At 43.5% G+C, this 15359-nt stretch overlaps 1 protein-coding gene across 2 annotated transcripts in view; it reads right to left on the bottom strand.

Moving 5' to 3' along the window:
- Positions 1-15359, bottom strand: part of LOC101471503 (sterile alpha motif domain-containing protein 9) — a 51814-nt gene that overhangs the window by 24309 nt on the left and 12146 nt on the right. For both annotated transcript variants that reach the window (XM_076875202.1, XM_076875203.1), the window contains one exon: positions 14173-14638. The gene's annotated coding sequence lies outside the window, so the exon portion shown is untranslated. The remainder of the gene's footprint in view (positions 1-14172; positions 14639-15359) is intronic.

The raw sequence follows: 15359 nt of genomic DNA, 5'->3' as shown, positions 1-15359 counted from the left end.
TCGACTCCGACACTGACAACGAGGATTTGTTTGGTTGGTTTTGAAAGTGACAACGAAGGAGAGAAGCGGAGAGTGGATGACGAAGCCATCCTGAGCCTGTTCGTTTCAGACACTGGAGAAGAGGACTTTGGTGGTTTTATTGCGCAGGAAGATGATGGTGAATGACTGACTTTTCTTCTTGTTAAAGCCGTGTCACTGCACCTGAGCCTAAAAGGTAGTCCGAATCTATTTTTCTGGTGTGCTGTAGGTTATTGTTATGTACTAGATTTGTTACTCATTCATGAAGCACAGTACATGTTTTGTACTTGTAATTACCGGCACTTGTACATATACCTAAAAAGTTATGCAAATATGTACCTAGAGCTGGGCGACAGAACGATAACGATATGTATCGCGATATAACTTTTACTCGATAGAGAAATTAAGCTATCGCGATAGACCTTGCCGCTCTTGTCCTCTTAAAAAAAAAAAAAAAAAAAGGTCAGCCAATCCAAATTAAGTAGCGCAGAGCCGAACCAATCACAGCCGCAGCGTCACGTCACGTGACTTGTTACGTACAGCACAAGTGCCAAGCTGCACGTGTGTTTGTTTGGGAAGCGGCCAGCGGGTAATGGAGCCAGTGCGTGGAGGAAATGAGTGTGCCGACTAGAAAAATCAACCGAGCGTGACCGAAGAAAAACCAGATGATGGTTCCAATGCCGGAGAGATTGTCGAACGGAAGAGCCATAGAAGTTCCGTAGTGTGAAGGTATTTCGGCTATTTCAAGTCTGACAAAAACAGAGTAGCTGCACTGTAAATTGTGCCGAAAGCAAGTCTGGAAATACAATAAACTGGTGCATGCGTCACACTGTGCGCCACGTTATTGTTTCGGTGAAATGAATTTCTACAATACTGTTACTGTTAATGCTACCCTCTGCAGTGTTTAAATGCTTACATATACACACAGTTACTGACCGTCCACACATATGACTCTGTTCTGCTTCTATGCCGCAGCTTTGTTTACTTTGTCCCACCGAGGCTTCTAGACTTCTGATTGGCCAACATTTCTGCACGGTTAGGAATCTAGCTCCACCTGCTGCTTTGGCATGTTCATAGCAGCGTTTTCCTTCATTTCTGCCTTTATGTGTGGACGGGATTATTTTTTAAAACGAAAACGGAAAATCTCCGTTTTCAAAAACACCAGTGTACGTGTGGACGTAGCCTCAGTCTCTGACTGGAAGCGCTAATTCGTCATTCGGCTTTTGTCAGACTAAAGTAACTGTTAAAACTGTTTGAAAAGCTAAGCTATACAACAAGGAGAGATTGAGAATTTCCTTTTAGTTCTCAGTTTATTTGATATTGACAAAAGTTAGTCAGTTTTGTCTGTTCTTCTGTAAAACAAACTAAGATTTATTTTTAGAATTAATATTTTGTTTCTAAGTGGAATTGACAATTTAGTAGTCTGTTTCGTTTGTTCTATTTTAAAACTTAAACGCTTTAGCGGCTGCCTTTTGTGTAGTTTGCAATATTTGCCTTTATTTATCTGAAAAAGTCTCATGTTCCTGAAGTACATCTACCCTGTTGAACTTATTATGGGAAATAAATATTTAAATAAAATCAAGCTGCTGATTATTTCACATTTTACTTGTGAGCAACAGCACATTTAAATCTTACAAATATAGTTATTTGGCTTATATCGTGATAGATATCGTTATCGTCTGAAATGAAAAAAACATATCGTGATATGAAAAAATCTCATATCGCCCAGCTCTATATGTACCCATAACTTGTTTTTCAAAATATTAATAAAAGTGGTGTCTCCAAGCAGCCATCTCTTTCCTGACAATTCGCTTTGTGCATATTCTCTTACATATGATAAGTCAACATTGAAACACCTGCGGCTTTTAGTCAGGTGCGGCTAATGTATGTACAAAACAGGATTTTCCCCTGATTTTAGCTTTTGCGGCTAATATTTGGGTGCGCTCTGTAGTCCGGGAAATACGGTAGTTTAGCTCCTATAAGGCAAAACATCACACAGAAGTGGCTTTTTAAGCACACACACATACACGCACCGTTCACATGCATCATTGTCCAAGTCACTTTCTTCTCCAGTCACACTGCTATCTGTGATCTTTATGAAGTACAAGTCAGAAACTCCTGCTCAAACATACGATTCTCTCACCTTTCAATTGCTTACTGACTTGATGTCAATAAAAATCAAATTAATCAAGAAATCAAACTCTTTCTGCGACAGCACAAGCAGCAGATATAAAACTTACCCTGTGTCCAAGTAGCTGTTCTCCACTGTATTTGTTTTAGAGATAAAATGACAACAGTGATGTAAAATGAATGAAAAGGTGAACTATTGGTCACCGTTGTCCTGGTAAACTGAAAGGGACAGACACTCCTGCACTGAATCTGTGTTGTTTAGGCCAAGATGGGACATATTTCCAGTTCTGCCTCCTCTCTATTCCTAAAACCATTTTTTAAAGAAAGAGGAAAAAAGGAGGAGACAGAGTGGATAAAAGGGGAAAGAGAAGTAAATGAAAACCAACCTGTTTGCTCTGGATGTGACCAGTGAGGAAGATGATGTCCTAAATTCTTTAAGGAGTAAAGCTGACTCCAAACTTCAGAAATACTTTTTACAGGCTTTTTGATATTCCTTTTATTCACAGCTTTCCACTGTGTATTCTTTAAATTTTGGGGTTTTCTGTAATTTTCATTATATAATTTTTTTAAGCTGTAACAATATAATCCAGTTTAAATATCATCCATTAATCTGCCCATTAATCCAAGCTTAGGATAACTGGTGACCTGAAAGACCTTATGTGTAAAAGGAAAAAAGCCTCCAGGTGTGGAAACAGGAAAGTAGTACAGCATGACCTGAGGGTGCTAGGACTCCTACAGGAGGAAGCTGGAGGACACGCTCGAATGGAACAGCAGGAAAGATGTGTTGAGTTGAATGATGAAGTTATACAGGACAGACAGACAAAGAGCTGAACAATTTCTTCAACTGTTAACATGATAACATGCGAGAATTTCCTGGGGAGGTAGTACGGACGCGTGCTAATGGCTAATAGCTCAATGTCTCTGCTGCAGAGTTGTTCTTTCACAGTGATGTGCCCAGGTTTACACCATCTGTCGTTCACAAACACTGCCAGTCCCCCTCATTTCCTCTTTCCTCTCGGAAACTTTTAATGGAGTGAAATCTGGGGAATGGAGTCTAATAGACTCAGCATCAAAAGGGTAAAACATAACATTAGAAATTTTGCTGGTTGACTGATACAGCTGTCTCAGGGCCTCCTGGGGACTGTGCAGTTAACCTCATGATAGTGAAACCAAAAGGAGGAATGAAAGAAAAGAAAAATGTTCCGCTCTTTTCCCCTCTGCTCTCCTTCCCTTTTCTAAGGGGCAGTGGGGAGGTCGAGCGTACAGCCCGATCCGGCAGGGAGGTGTGGGAAGCCAGATCGAGCGCCCCCCTTCCAGCTCTCCTCTCTGCTCTCTCCTTATCTTGTCCCTTTTATCGTACTTCTCTCTATCACCTTTTCGATCCCTTTGAAGAAGTGAGGCTCCATAAATGTTAAAGAGGTAAGTATTATTTCTCAGTTGCAGTCAATAGATAAAAGAAAAACAATGTAGAAAACTAAACAGAAGAAGGAAAAGAAATAATAATGTAACATAAATCAGTGACACACTCCAGGGACTGATCAACACTGCTAGGGCCTCTTGGATGAGGGTGTCTAGTGATAATGGTCGAAACACCTGATGAATCCAAGGTCCACTACTGATGATGTGTCCTAAATTTTAATATGATAATCTAGATCAGATCTCTAATTCCTAAACCTAACAAAGGTAAAAATGGCAGATTAGCTTGGGCAAAAGACAGAAAGTTGAGGCACACAAAGATGTGTGCCGCTGGTAAAGTTTCTGGGCTGCCTTTCCTCATAACAGACATCCCTCAAGATTTTCTCCATTTGAAGCAATGCATTATCAGGGATTGTAACATCTAGTCCTTTTACTGAATCAGTGCTCTGGAGTGATCTGGTGGCAACTGCAAAAGGGCAGCTGACAATTAGGGAAAGACCAGATGACAGCCTGGAAAGAATGCTGACAGGAGGGAATAGACCCTCATACCAGCAGGACCCAGCGCTTTTTAGCATACTTGGGTACACCCAATATTGCTAGGGAAATTGCAAAGGAGAAGATACCCCTAGGGTCTGCAAAGCAATGGGGCGGAAGAAGATCCTTTCTGGAGGAATTTAATGTCAACGAACCACGGAACGGTAAATGGCCTGTATTTGTATAGCGCTTTACTTGGTCCCTAAGGACCCCAAAGCGCTTTACACGTTCAGTCATCCACCCATTCACACACACATTCACACACACATTCACACACTGGTGATGGCAAGCTACATTGTAGCCACAGCCACCCTGGGGCGCACTGACAGAGGCGAGGATGCCGGACACTGGTGCCACCAGACCCTCTGACCACCACCAGTATGCAACGGGTGAAGTGTCTTGCCCAAGGACGCAACAACCAGTTAAGGCAACCTTCCGATTACAAGACGAACTGCCAACTCTTGAGCCACGATCGGTACCAATGATGAACCAGCATTGCAAGTAATGGACCATCAATGATGGTAGGAAAGAAGCTGCAGAACTGCATTTGTGGCTGGTCAAAACTATCATCCGACACGGGCCTTAAAATCCACCAACGCAGGAAGAAGTGCCTCAGCAATCTGAGAAAGAGGCCTCACCATTGACACATACTTTTTAAGAAGTAAGTTAAATCCGTCGATTGAAGCCGAGAGCCAGGAGAATGCCCACAGTCCTCAAGGTATCAGCATCCATCATTGTGAAGAAGGCGCAGCTCAGGAGACTGAAAAGATTCGGCATGAGCCCCCGCATCCTCAGGACCTTCTATCACTGTGCCATTGAGAGTATCCTCACTGGATGCATCACCACCTGGTATGGCAACAGCACCGCCTACAACTGCAAAGCTCTCCAGCGAGTAGTGCGGTGCTCTGAACGGATAATTGGAGGTGAGCTTCCCTCCCTCCAAGACATCTACAGGAAGCGCTGCCTGAGGAAAGCGGAGAGGATCATCAAGGACTCCAGTCACCCCAGCCATAAACTGTTCAGACTGCTTCCATCAGGAAGGAGGTTCTGCAGCATCCGGTCCCGAACCAGCAGACTGAGAGACAGCTTTTTCCATCAGGCCATCAGACTGCTGAACACGTCATAGACACCTCAGCTTCACTACTGGAACTTCAACATTATGCACTACACACTGTACAGTAATGCCACTGTTTTGCACATGTCTCAACTCTGTATATTTTTATATATTTTATTTTATTATTTTTTACTATTTAATTTGTAAAAATGTGTATACACACACACACACACACACACACACACACACACGTAGAAAAACATTTAGTATACACATCCAGAAATGCATACACTATTATATATTGTACATATATTTATTAGTTTCAGGTTGGCCATTCTTGTATTTTGCTCGTTTGTGTTGTGTTTTGCACATCTCTGTTGCTTGTGGGGCTCGCACACAAGAATTTCACTCGCATGTGCTGTGCCAGTGTGCCTGCACATGTGATGTGACAAAAGTGATTTGATTTGATCAGGGACCAATTTGATCGGAAATGCGACCAAATTGGTCGGAAATGCGACCAGATTTTTCAAAGGTGCGACTAAAAAAAAAATCTTTGGTCGCACCAGTGCGGCAAACTGTTTGGGTGATGAAAACAAAAAAAATCTCTGCAACTCTCCGTGTGGTCAACAACAGACACACATTATGCCCCTATCGTGGACTAAACCAATCAGAGATAGTCAGGGATGGGACCTCTCTGATTGGCTGTGGTTCCGTTGAAAGTGCAGGTGGAGAGAGGGAGGTGAGTAGCTTGAATAAAGTGATATCGATTCATTAAATCCTGAATTGACTTTTAAATATAACTGTGTTTTGCCAGAAACGCCTGATTCTCAGATTAAAGCTCACAAAATTATTTCAACAATCACCAAACAGCAAATGAGAGCAGGTACACGGATTCCACACAAAGACGTAAACACAGAGCGGACCCGACGCATCAGAATCAGTTTTGTCTTTCCCAACTTTCTCACCCAACGGCCTGTAGACGGACACGCTGTCGGAGCTCACCAAGCCCACCGTCCACGCTGTGTTTACGTCTTTTTGCGCTAGATTCTGAGCTGCAGGTTTTGTCTCTCTCTAACCAAAATTCACAGAGCCAGCAGCAAAAGAAGCAGCAAACCACGCTTCACATTTGATAAATGTCATCATGAATTCCCTCTGACTTTTGCTGTTTTGCTTCCACCACGATAAAAATCACACTTGCACATCTCTCTCTCTCGCTGTACTTCAAGAACAGTTTCCCGTCTCAAATCTCTGTTTTCTGCATTATTCATTTGCTTATTACCCACCAGTCTACCATTGTTTAAAGCGCTGTCGGCTGCTGTCTTTTTTTTTATTTTCACTTAAATGACCTCGGACAAGAAAGCCTAATTTCTGCTGTTCAGTACTGAAGAACAGAGATGGGCAGTAACGCGTTACTTTTCCGTTCGATTACATTTTGTATGATGGATTATGCAGAAAAAGTAGAATTGGGCTGAAAGCTCTATCACTTTATCACCTACTCAGGTTGTAAATCATGTTTTTAAAAAGTAACTAAGTAACTAAGTAATTAATTACTTTTGAAAATAAGTAATCAGTAAAGTAACGGGATTACTTTTGGGGGGAAGTAATCGGTAATTAGTTACTAGGGATGGGTATCGAAAACCGGTTCTTGTTGAGAACCGGTTCCCACTGTTTCAATTCCTTGGAATTGTTTGCCATTTTTGCTAACGATTCCCTTATTGATTCCAGTCGCCCCGAATGACGTCACCACGTTGCGGAGCGTCATTTACCTGGCAGGAAACACGGCGCACAGAAGTTTGGTTGTATTTTACGAGAACGGATGACAACAGGGCAACTTGCAATACTTGCAAAGTAGATACTTCATTTAAGGGAGGAAACACTACGAATATGCAAAAGCATTTGCTCACAAAACACGCAATGACCTTAAATGAATGTCGTATTTTTAATTCCGCTCCGGACTCGTGAATCTCAACCCAGCAGCAGCGGTAATGTTTGCACGTCCTCTCCCGTTAATGCAGCAGGTAAATAATCAACTAACAGTGCATATTATGTTAGCGCGATCTGCCTCATTACAAAACCTGCCATTACTGTGCATTTAGGTGACCATGATGAGAGAGACAGACAGAGTCTGGCTGGCTCAGATGGTGGCAGTTCTCGCTGCAGTCTACCGGTAGCGTCTCCTTTCAGGCCAGGATAGACGAATGTCACCGAGCAGTGACTAAGTTTGTGGTAACAGGCTTGAACCCATTTGCCACAGCAGATGCCCCCGATTTTTGGTAAGTGAATGTGTTTAATTGTAGGCAGGGACATTACTGGATATTCTTGTGTAATTGCTACTGAATAATTGATGTTATACTTTGTTATTGCTACAGAAGAATATTTATTTTATTATTTTACATTTACAATTTTTTTCCTGGGGACCCTGTGACACCCCATTGAAGAGACGTAGGCTGTGGATCTCTTAAGATCTCACAGTTGGGTTTGTAAGGCCATGTTACTCCTAAATTTCTATCTTGTTCAAAGAGAAGATATAAAACGAAGTTCTAAGCTAATCGAACTTAGTGTTCTCCTTTTTTAAAAAGAATCGATAAGAGAATCGATAAAGAATCGAATCGTTAAACAGAATCGAAAATGGAATCGGAATCGTGAAAATCTTATCAATACCCATCCCTATTAGTTACTGATGAGGCATGAGCTGGACATTTATGTGCTTTTTTGTGCAGAGGAGTTTTTTTGTTTCCTGTTCTCATGCTGTCCTCCCATAGGAGCCCAGCATCTCTTTTGTTTCTTCTTGTACTTTCCCATTGTAGTGTTTATTTCAGTGTTTTTTCTGTAATGCTACCGATCTCCGACCTGTATCCCCATGTGATGTCTGTGTTGTGTGTGTAAGGTCGAAGGGGGGGTCCCATTTCACTGCAGGGCAACCTGCACGTGGCGAATAAAGCCTTGATTGATTGATTAATTGATTGATTGATAAGTAAGTTAATAAACTTCATACAATGGTAGCATACACAGTATGTGATTATGGATATAAAGCTCAGTGCTAGCTTTTACATGGAAAACAAAAAAAAAAAATCATGCTGTTTTTTTTTTGTTTGTTTGTTTTTGTGTCCCGTTTGGATCTATAGCCATCAGAATTGTTGTCTTGAGGCCAAGAAAGATGCCAAGCGGATTTATTTTACCAAGTGGATCATCATGGCCTTGCCATATTGGTCCATTTGATTGACCTTTATTATAATTATGAATTTATTTTATTTTCAGTTGCTACAAACGGGACAGACATGACTGTGGGATAGGACAGGGGGAAAGAACGAAAGAAAGAGAGGGAGAGAAAGAAAGAAAACCAAAGGGGAGAAGAGACGGTGAGCAGGGGGGGAAGAGAGAAAAAAACAAACAAACAAAAAAACAAAACTCCTGGGTCACCTGTATGGAGAAAAAAAAACAAAAGAGAAAGCAAACAACAAAGAGCAACATAATAAGAAAAAAAAAGCACCATCACAATAAACTAGCTAGCCATAGATATCAATAGTTACTAAATAATAAACGATATTGTGCAGCACGCAAGATAGACAGCGTACAGTGTGCTTTGAGGCAGCAGCCAAGAAAGCTGTAGTCCGCGTCTGTGAATACCCGTGTGTACACCTGTGTGCATACCTGTGTGGATCAGCATGCTTGTACTCCAAAGGTTTCTCCATGTAATGATCTGCTAGGGAGTGTGGTACCGATCGTGGCTCAAGAGTTGGCAGTTCGTCTTGTAATCGGAAGGTTGCCTTAACTGGTTGTTGCGTCCTTGGGCAAGACACTTCACCCGTGGAGCCACAGCCCCGTCCTTTATGGCATCAAGCAGGCATGGAGGAGATCAAAACTCCAGACATCCAGAGGCCCCCAGAACACAAGAGACCAAGGAAGACCCACAGAGGGGCAGCCCGCGCCACTGTCCCAGTAAGAGCTAATAAGAGTCCCAGATGAGGGCTCATTCAGCAGCCGCGGAGCAGAAGCCAGGGGGAGTTGCAGTGTGAGCTCCGCCGGCAGCCAGCTGTGCCTGAGTGACCGAGCCCCAGGCCGAGAGGCCGGGGGCACCCCACCTCCGAAGTGGCCCGAGCGAGCCCCAATAAGCGGCCGCCAAGGAGTGAGCCGGTGTGTACCCGGACGCCCACCCCCAGATACAAAGAACCACCAACGCACCGACACCTGAGGGAGTCCGCCACCGGCAGGGGAAGTGGTGGTGGGTGGAGAAAGTCCTCCAAACCTTGGAGGGCCCGAGATGTCCCCAGAGAGGTGGCGTCTGATACCCAACCTGACATATAGACACAGACATACAGGCACACACAGACACAAACATCCATTCCCACCCTCATGCTCTCATGTGCACTTCACACTCAACCGACGTGGAGACAGACATAAAGAGACGCTGTATACACGATCACACTCCCCAAGCGTACTCTACAAACTGGGTCTAGGTACCCTTGCCCCTGGAGGGGGGAACTGCACCCTGACCAAGGTGGTATTACCCTTTTCCCTGCGATGGCGAGAGGCAGACCACCCCGACTCCGCAGCAGCAGGGAGGCCCCACACCCCAGACCGCAGCCGGACGGCCAACTCCTCCTAGCCCCCCCGCTCCAGCAGGCCGCAGAGAATGGGGGTGAGAGAAGACTCCAAACCTCCCTCCACCCGCTCATTGTAGTGTTGATGCATGTGTGTTCTAAGGTGCAATTAAAACCCAGGAGGGCATGGAGCTACCTGCCAGAGAGCAGCAGGTAAGCGCGTAGTCCCTCCTGCTAGCCCTCAATGTCTACGTGTATTTAAAATTGAGAGGTGGGCAACGATGCCAGGGGTGAGGTGTACACCCTGATGGTAACTTGGACTCCGTGTATCATGCCCATCCCCAAGATCCTATAAGTATGTGTAATGAGGGTGTGAGTAATGTGAATGTCTAAGTTGTGGGATAAAATTGAGGCAGAGGTAGCCAGAAGGGGACGGGGGGGGGGGGTAGCCTCCTCTGCACCCTGGTGACATACTCCTACTCCAAGGCCCTGCATGTGTGGGTGGTTGTGGTGGAGCAGGAAGAGGGAGGCAGCTGGAGATGGGGAGGGAAGGAAGGGAGGGGCAGGTGACGCCTCCCTGGGGCCAGCTCCCCCACTGACCCCAGTAGGCACTCCCATACTCCACGACCCGCCAGGGAAAGGGGGCTCAGGCCCATCCAGACCGGGGCCCAGCGCAGCAGTGCCCCCCGGCCCCACAGAGCCCGGGACAGTCCACCCAACCCCACCACAGAGAAAACTGCACCCACCCCACCATCCACTTGTCTTCCAGACTACATGAGACAATAGACGCCCAGGCTGAGATCTTCCTCCACCTCTCCTGTATCTCCCCCTCCTGCAGAGAGTTCCTGAGGGGAGGAAAGCTCCTGCAAGGTCTAACAATCTCCCCCACCGGTTGAAGAGCCCCACAGGCGGCTCGACACACCAGCAGCACCCCGCGCCAGGGATGGGCCCCCATGCACCCACCCGCCCACAACCCCGGCAACACACAAACCAGGACCCAAGGCCCCGAGGCCCGGCCAGGGCCCCGGCCCAGAGACGGAGCGCCCCCAGACCCCCACGCCCATCCCGGACCCACCCAGGGGCAGACAGGCTACCAGGTCAGTAACCCACGTCCATCAGCACAGACCCTCCCCTAGCCCCGCTGCACGCAGCCACGAGGAAATAGTCAAAACAGAGCCCCCAACCGGACAAGACCGCTACCCCGGGTTGAGCCCCCCAAGGAAGATGCCTCCAGGGAATCCCCCGACGTCCTAAGCCTGTCCCTACCCCCACACCAATCACAACATTGAAGGCGGGACCAAACTATGACCCCCCACCCCCACTAGGTGATGGAGCCGATCAAAGGAGCCCAGAGCAATTGATCTGATGTGGTAGCCGAGGCTGTATCAAAAGTAATGTAATCTAATAGATAATTTCTATATTGGTTAGAATTAAGATTGTTTTTATTTTTCCAGTTCATGAGGACAGTTTTCTTGGCTATGCATAGGGCAGTGAAAACCATATGGGCTATGTTCTTTTCTGAAGTGACATTATCTAAGCTGCCCAACAAACACACTAAGGGGAAAGTTGGAATGTTACATTTCAGACACTTTGATAAGTCTTCACATATCTCGCGCCAAAACTTCTGCACTGGTGGACAGAACCAAAGAGCGTGAATGTAATTGTCTGGTGTATTGCTTTGACAGTGTGAGCAATTGTTGGAAGATGTAAAGCCCATCTTGAACATCCGATGACCTGTATAGTGCACTCTATGTAGTATTTTGTATTGTATTAATTGCAGACTGGGATTGGCATACCTGAGACCAGAAGTTTTGGTCTAAACTGACTGATAAATCTACTTCCCACTTTGCAATAGGAAGGGATATTGATTCATCTAATTTAGAAAGTGTTCTGTATATTTTAGATAATAATTTGGGGGATTTAAGAGTAAGGAAATGTGCCGCACTTGGTGGTGTTTGTAATTCAACTTGACTGAGGTTAAATTTCTTTTTTATTATGGATTTAATTTGTTGATATTCTAAAAATCTTTTCTTGTTGATCCCATATTGTGCAACTAGTCTGTCAAATGGGATAAATTCTGTTCCCTCTAATATATGTTCTAAGTATTTAATTCCTTTACAACTCCATTCTGGGAAATTAATCATATTATTGTTTTGTAATATGTCAGGGTTATTCCAGATAGGTGTACGTTTGCATGGGATTAGTGAAGACTCCGTTATTTTTAGAAACTCCCACCATGCTTGCTGTCAGAGAGAAGCTGATGTTGATACTTTTAAAGCATTCATGTCTTTTGATGTTTGAGCTAATAAATGGTAGGTCTGAAATCTCTAGATCCTTGCATAGTGCCTGTTCAACATCTAGCCAGGGCTCATCTAGGAAGGTATGTTTTGACCATTCTGAGATGAACTGAAGCCTGTTGGCTAAGAAGTATTGGTGAAAATTAGGCAGATCTAATCCTCCTCTATCCTTGGTTCTTTGTAGCGTTTTTAGGCTGATACGCGGGGGTTTATCTTTCCAAAGGAATTTAGAAATATATGAATCCAGAGATCTGAACCAGTCTTGTGATGGTTTGTTAGGGATCATCAAAAATAAGTAATTTATTTTTGGCAAGATCATCATTTTTATAGTGGCGACCCTTCCCATGAGTGATATGGGTAAAGATTTCCATCTAGTCAGATCGCCTTCTACTTTCTTTAGAAGTGGGATGTGATTTAATTTAGTTAAGTCTGAGAGCTTAGGAGAAACATTAATACCTAAATATTTAATATTTCCGGATTGCAGTGGGGCAGAGGAAGAATTATGGAAGGAGCAGTTAATGGGGAGAACTGTAGATTTTGGCCAGTTAATTGAATAATCTGAAACTCTTGAAAACCAGTTTATTAGAGTAACTACCTCAGAGAGGTTGGTTTGTGTGTTTTGCAGAAAAAGCAACACATCATCCGCATAGAGACTGATTTTATGTTCTATGTTCTTACATTTTATGCCCTTAATTGTTGTAGCCTGTCTAAATGCTGCTGCTAGAGGTTCGATAAAAATTGCAAAAAGTGAAGGGGAGAGTGGGCATCCCTGTCTGGTGCCCCTCAGGAGACAGAAGCTGGAGGATGTCTGGTCATTTGTTCTGATACGAGCTGTTGGGGAATTGTATAATATTCTTATCCAGTTTATAAAAGAGTTTCCGAAACCAAATTGGTGTAAAGTTGCGAATAAAAATTTCCAGTTAACTCTGTCAAATGCTTTTTCTGCATCTAGAGATAATATTATGGTTTCGATGTTTTTATTGTATGAGTAGTCTATTAAATTAAGTAATCTACGAGTGTTTGTTGAGGAGTGCCGACCTTTTATGAAACCAGTTTGGTCAGGATGAATTAAGAGGGGGGTTATTTTCTCTAATCTCTTTGAGAGAGCTTTGCAGATTATTTTAAGGTCTACATTTAAAAGAGAAATTGGACGATAGCTTGAGGGAAATAAAGGGTCTTTGCCTGGTTTTAGCAGGAGACTAATGTTGGCAGAATTCATATTTGGTGGTAGTCTGCCATTTTCCTCGATTTCCTGCAACATTCCGTGGAATACTGGTGCCAGAATTGTCCAGAATTCTTTGTAGAATTCTGCAGGGAAGCCGTCTGGACCTGGAGCCTTATTATTGGGCATACTTATCAGGGCTTCCTGGAATTCACTTGGCGTCAGTGGCGAATCCAGTTCCATTGCTTGACTGTCTAGTAATTTTGGGAGAGTTACGTTGTCAAGAAACAGATCAATTTCATTTTTAGATGGGTTTACTTGTGGTGAGTATAAAGTTTCATAGAAATCCCTAAAAATGTTGTTTATTCTTCCAGGGTCATATATTGTGTTCCCCGATAAATCTTTAGCAGCACATATAGTTGTTTTTTCTTTATTTATTTTTAACTGGTTAGCTAGAAATCGACCTGATTTGTTACTGTGTTCAAAATTCTGCAAGCGAAGTCTTTGTATAAGGAATTGTGTTTTTTTTATTAATAGTTTCATTTAATTCTAGTTTTGTCTTGCATATTTTGTTCAATGTTTCCTGATCTTGGTCGCACGCGTAGGCTTCTTCTAGTGATTTGATGGTTTTTTCTAATTCCTGAATATTTTTGTTTTCTTCTTTCTTTTTGTGTGATGAGAAAGAAATTATTTTACCTCTCATCACAGCTTTCCCTGCTTCCCATAGCACAGAAGCAGATATTCCGGGAGTGTCATTAAAGTCTAAATATGAAGTCCATTCCTTTTTAAAATATTTAATAAAGTCTTCATCTTTAAGCAGTGATGTATTAAATCTCCAGTTTTTACTTGGCGTCGTATTATTCTTGTGCATTAGTTTTAAAGATACAGGAGCATGATCGCTGACAGTTATAGGATGAATCTCAGTGTCTGAAATGTCACTCAGCAGTGAGCTGCTGACCAAAAAATAATCCAGACGAGAGTAAGAGTGATGAACATGCGAGAAAAAAGTATATTCCTTACTGTTGGGGTGAAGGGAGCGCCATGCATCGCGAAGGCCAAAGTCCAAAGAGGATGTACTCTGGGCCTTCTTCATTACTAAATCTTGAAAACAGCGGTCGATGTAATCTTGGAGAGCGTCTAAACTCTCCCCGTTGTCCTCCAGGGTGTTAGAGATGATAGAACAGATGTTAGTTATATGACAATCGATTAGTATATTTGGTAATACTGAAGCTTGAAAAACCTTTGTTAAACTCTATGCTACCATTTGCTTTTTTTTATTCCGCCAAATCTCCGGCGTCTGACGTCACCTACAACATGGGTCGCTTACCTTACTCGTCACTTCCGTCACTTACCGTGTGCCTCTGACATGCAGCTGTGCCTCTGACATGCAGCTGTCAGCTATTTGCCATCATTCTTGTCGAAGCGTAGAAAAGCTTGACGTCCATGTGCGTCCATGACGTCCACAAATCATGCTGTTTAAACCAAACTGCATAAGTAATATAAGACAAAATGATAAAACGTCAAGTGTCAGAATTTCAAACGCCAGACAGGTTAATATACAGGGTGGGCCATTTATATGGATACACCGTATTAAAATGGGAATGGTTGGTGATATTAAAGTCCTGTTTGTGGCACATTAGAGCTGGGCAATAGAACGATAACGATATGTATCGCGATATAACTTTTACTCGATAGAGAAATTAAGCTATCGCGATAGACCTCGCCGCTCTTGTCCTCTTAAAAAAAAAAAAAAAAAAAAAAAAAAGGTCAGCCAATCCAAATTAAGTAGCGCAGAGCCGAACCAATCACAGCCGCAGCGTCACGTCGCGTGACTTGTTACGTACAGCACAAGTGCCAAGCCGCACGTGTGTTTGTTTGGGAAGCAGCCAGCGGGTAATGGACCCAGCGCGTAATGGAGGAAATGAGTGTGCCGACTAGAAAAATCAACCGAGCGTGACCGAAGAGAAAACAGATGATGGTTCCAATGCCGGAGAGATTGTTGAACGGAAGAGCCATAGAAGTTCCGTAGTGTGAAGGTATTTCGGCTATTTCAAGTCTGATAAAAACAGAGTAGCGTGCACTGTAAATTGTGCCGAAAGAAAGTCTGGAAATACAATAAACTGGTGCATGCGTCACACTGTGCACCACGTTATTGTTTCGGTGAAATGAATTTCTACAATACTGTTACTGTTAATTCTACTCTCTGC

This window comes from Maylandia zebra, linkage group LG16 (assembly GCF_041146795.1).
Source record: "Maylandia zebra isolate NMK-2024a linkage group LG16, Mzebra_GT3a, whole genome shotgun sequence".
Classification (NCBI taxonomy): domain Eukaryota; kingdom Metazoa; phylum Chordata; class Actinopteri; order Cichliformes; family Cichlidae; genus Maylandia; species Maylandia zebra.
The sequence above is the reverse complement of the archived record's forward strand: the minus strand, read 5'-3'. Positions and strand labels throughout refer to the sequence as shown.